The sequence below is a fragment of the Primulina eburnea genome, chromosome 6, assembly GCF_022965805.1.
Source record: "Primulina eburnea isolate SZY01 chromosome 6, ASM2296580v1, whole genome shotgun sequence".
NCBI classification, from domain to species: domain Eukaryota; kingdom Viridiplantae; phylum Streptophyta; class Magnoliopsida; order Lamiales; family Gesneriaceae; genus Primulina; species Primulina eburnea.
Genome location: NC_133106.1, coordinates 14,502,962 through 14,507,557, shown reverse-complemented (window position 1 = coordinate 14,507,557; position 4,596 = coordinate 14,502,962). Strand labels below are relative to the sequence as shown.

At 33.8% G+C, this 4,596-nt stretch overlaps 1 long non-coding RNA gene across 3 annotated transcripts; it reads left to right on the top strand.

Annotated features, from left to right (window-relative positions):
• The first annotated feature begins 311 nt into the window (after nucleotides 1-311).
• LOC140833340 (uncharacterized) lies at nucleotides 312-3,061 on the top strand. 3 transcript variants are annotated; one of them, XR_012118420.1, is made up of 4 exons: nucleotides 312-884; nucleotides 1,571-1,716; nucleotides 2,247-2,313; nucleotides 2,412-3,061. It is a non-coding gene; the product is annotated as an uncharacterized lncRNA (long non-coding RNA). The 3 variants fall into 3 exon arrangements; XR_012118419.1 differs by having other exon boundaries at nucleotides 314-884; nucleotides 1,648-1,716; XR_012118418.1 differs by lacking the exon at nucleotides 1,571-1,716 and having other exon boundaries at nucleotides 318-884.
• The last annotated feature ends 1,535 nt before the right edge of the window (nucleotides 3,062-4,596 follow it).

Below are 4,596 nucleotides of genomic sequence, written 5' to 3'. Positions count from 1 at the left end.
AGGGAAACGAGAAAGGAAAAAGGAAATTGAGGGAAAATTTGGAGATTGTGAACGATCCGTTCGTCTGATTTTGAATCCGACTTCAGTACTGAGTTCCTATCGACGCAGGCTACAACCGGACGTAAGTTTTATTACGTTTAGACAAAATTTGAATTTATGATATTGTCAGAATTGAATATGATTCAGATATGGTGTTTCTGCTACCGTAGATATGGTATAATTGAAGTCAGATTAAAGAACAGACTTTTTATGAAATTGTTATGAATTTCCGAGTTGATTTAGTTGAGATTCGATATCAGAGTTGTGCTATTATCTTTTACTATTTATTAAAGTTAAGCATATTAGAGTAACTAAATGGTGTCTTGGTCTGTTTTTGAATCTACCTAAATTACCCTCACTCCACCTCTCCACGTTTTTTCCAGTTCCAATCAGATTATTTCTTCTCTCCCAAACGAGACACTGAAACTTCATTCTACTTTCTTCATTTTTAGATATATTTCTTTGACAAAATCATCTCAAATTCCAGGTCTCGCCTCCGTTTCTTCCCTTCCGAGCCCACTTCATCTGCACTCCACCTCTCCACGCTTTTTGAAGTTCCAATCAGATTATTTCTTCCCTCCCAAGTGCCAAACGAGACATTTACTCTATAATTGAGGGGTTGAGTTGGAAAGGGTCGAATCGCATAATTGTCCCCGTTTTTCATTCATTTTTCTCCGCCATCACAACCGTTAGAAATCCGCCATCTCCCCGCTCAGCGTAAAATTTATATAGAATCAGTGCTTTTCATCATTACTGGTTAATCTCGACTGATTGATTTTCTTATATTCCTGAATCTTTGGGTTATTTTTGAGGGTTTTTCGAAGACATGGCGCTTTGCGCTAAAGGTGACATTTTTTATGATTTTGCAGAAATTTTGTGATGTATATTTATTTTTATTGACAAATTTTTGTAATTTTCACGCGCCTTTGCTAGAACTCTTTGGATTATAGTTATTGTGGATGCAACTGTGTAAATGAAGATATGAATGGTTGTGATTGGAGAAGTTGATGGGAAATTTCAGTTATATTTTTTTAATGAAAATACGGGGTTTTAGTTTTCTAATTGCGATAATGATGTATCCAAGTTATGCAGGGAGCCTATTTATGGAGTGTAATTCAGCACAATGTAGCAATTGGATGTTTTTTGAAAGTTTCTGTTTTTGTTTATATTTCATTTTCGGAAAGCAATTATTTAGGTTTTCTTTAATAACTTTTAGTATAAAGAAGGAACAATGGGATAATGTGTCCGAGTTGACTAGATTGAAACCAGTAGAAAAGTTGAAGCTGTGTGCAAAAGTAAGAGAAAGTTGTTTGGTCTACTAGGCTGAGAAAGACCGAGCATACGGGAAGAATTTTATGTATTTCAGTTGTGCAATTCTTGGTTTAGGGTCACCGAGTAAAAAAGATGGATTTATTTGCTTTTACCATTCTCTTATTTGTTTGTTTGCGCTGTAGTTTTCTTTTAAGCATTTCAAACCTATAGAAGACCCGAAATAATTCAGACATTATAAATGATATTTTGGGGATTGTAGCCGAAAGCTAAGCTCTAAAGAGGGAAAGACTGTATAGCAAGTGTGATTTATGAACCGTTAAGCATTTCAAATTCCAGGTCTCGCCTCCGCCTCTTCCCTTCCAAAACTACTTCATCTGCCCACGACTGCCGCTGCAACACCCTACGGTTACTTTAATTTTGATCGAATTAAGTGGTCTTATCGGCCTTAAACCTGAAATTATTGAAGATATATGGGTAAATGTTGGATTTATGTTTTCAAACTAAGCTTAAACCTGAAACATATAGTTGTACCCTGTAGTTGTAGGAACAGAGAATCTGAAGGTGAGGGCAGAAATTACAATGGTTGTGAGCATAGGAAATTGTTCGGTGGTTATTAACTTGCTCGATTTAAGTGATAAGTTATCATAAACTTGCAAAGTTTAAACTCTATATTGTCTCTTTGATTTTAGCATTGTACTACTCTTTTGTGATTACAACTTTGTTCAATCTGAACACAACATATAATACTTTCATAAATATTAATTTATTTTCCATTTGTTTCGAAGAATCAGGATGTGTAAAAATATTACTTTAAAGTTCAATCACAGTTGAGAACCTGAACAGTATAAAACTATAAATTCCTAGATATCATGCAATTACTTTTGTTTCTAATACCGATTAATTTTTTGTTTTGTGTATTTGTGTGTGCATTGAAGATGGACAAGGAAAACGAGGACTGTTTTAAAGATTAAGAATTCCAGCAAGTCTCATGTTGCATTTATGGTATTTTTGTTGTTGTTTTTGGTGATTTTGTTATCTCTTTTGAATTAACATTTCCCATAGTATCATATTTTTTATGTTTTTCAACTTTATATATGCAGATAGGGTAAACCTTCAGTCATTTCATCCAGATTTTGTGTTACATAATTAGATATCCACCAATAAATGCAAGTCAAAGCCTTGGAGCATTTTGTTATAGTATGTGTCAAGTGAGCGAATTTGTGACTTGGGTTTTGTTAACTCTTATGTAAAAATAATCTTTATTTTATTAATATTTTATGGTTATATCCAATTGTGACATTTACTTTATCTTTATACAGATGCAAGCTATATACATAAATCTTTTGAATATATAATAGGTCTCATGAGGTTTATCTCGAAACGTAAGATCGTGAAACTCATTAAGAAGTGATCATTTGATGATGCATTTCAAACAACCGTATTTTGTTAAATTAATAAATCAATATGGAATTACTGTATATTTTTAAAATATTCTTTATGGTCTCATTTTATATATTCGTGATATTATAAAATCATGACATTAAAACATTTTGTGCTTTGCGAAATTTTTCTATTATAGGAGTAGGATCCAAATATATGAATGATGAATTACTTTGATTGAAAAATTTGACAAAACACAAAAGGTTTTAGTGTCATGATGTTGTAATATCATGAATGTTTAATATATTAACATCATATATTCATGACACACGCAACGCGTGTGCCTCGGTGACTAGTTCAGATTATGAATTGTAAGGGTATTGATTATGAGTTCTAGTATTATATTTGTGATGTTGAAATTGACGGGGTTATTCAGATTTTATTGTTATTCCGTCGAAACATCAGTAGATTAATATTGATCAGATTCAGTATTGATTGAGATTGATCAGATTCAGTAATGATTTCGATTGTATCGTGATATCATTGATATGAATTAGATTGGACCATGTTCAGATATGGATCAGATTATATACTGATTTGAGTATTGATCAGAACAGGTCTCGAATTGAGTTATATACTAATATGGTATTTATATAATTGTCATTATCAGATTTGGATATGGACAGATTGGGATACGAGACTTCGTCGTCATCAGATCGCGAAGAGAAAGGTATAAATTGATGTTTATTGGGAGATCGACTTGTGTTAGATTCTACTCGAGTTTCCGTAAACCACATACTTGTATGGTATTGTTTTTATACCTTTATGTTTTAATGATTATTTTTATTCTACTGAGATATGAAGTAGAAAGTAGAGAGCTATTGAATAAGAGTCACTGACAGACGGGCCAGACTATGACAGAGACGTCACTGACCCATTGCACATTGTCAGACTAGGCATAGTCTTGGTAGATACTCCAAGACACAGGACGTTTGGTCATATCGATGTGATTATGAGTAGAGCCGCTCTTATCATAGATATTCGATATAGCGAGGGCCAAGTCCGTAAATAGGAACGAATCAATTTCAACCACCGCGAACGTAAGAGATAGGTGAGAGATTTGTTACATTCCTATTCACCGGGATCCCTAGATTAGAATCAGAGATGAGTCGAGTCTTAGATATTGAGACTAGATTTGAATTACAGACCTGTATTGAGTTATGTTTCGTAGATTACGATTCATGTTTTATTTACAGATTAATATTGGTACATGTTGTTTGATTTTGATACATGTGCAAAGATATAATTCATGCTTTTATGTTAATTCAATTATTTGCATGTATACATTGTTTATACTGGGATTTATTCTCACCGGAGTTATCCGGCTGTTGTCTTGTTTGTATGTGTGCATGACAACAGGTGGGACAAGATCGGGGTCAAGAAGATGATGAGAGAAGACGAGTTAGAGTGGTGATTCTGGACTTATTGTAGACTTGGTTTAATACTTGAAATTTAGTAGTTAAACCTTAGATTAGTTTGAATGAGTATTGTACATTATTGTACTTTTATACTGAGATGTATATTAGATTGATGCCATTACCTTCCGCACTTGCATTTTAAAAAGAAAAATTTTTGACCATGTTTATCTTAATCGATAATTAAATCCCAAAGATGATTGAGAAAATGATTAGCGTTCGGGTCCCCACATGGTCACACCAATCCTTGTAGGTCTGCAATTCCTCAGGAGTGCAGTCAGTCGGAGCCTTATCAGGGTGCGACTCAGTCAGTGTATATGCAATCTTTTCCGAGTTCAAGACGATTTTCAGAATTCTTAGCCAAGTGAGGTAATTAGGTCAGGTTAATACGTGTTTTTCGAGTATGGCAGAAAGCGGATTGAGAATGGAA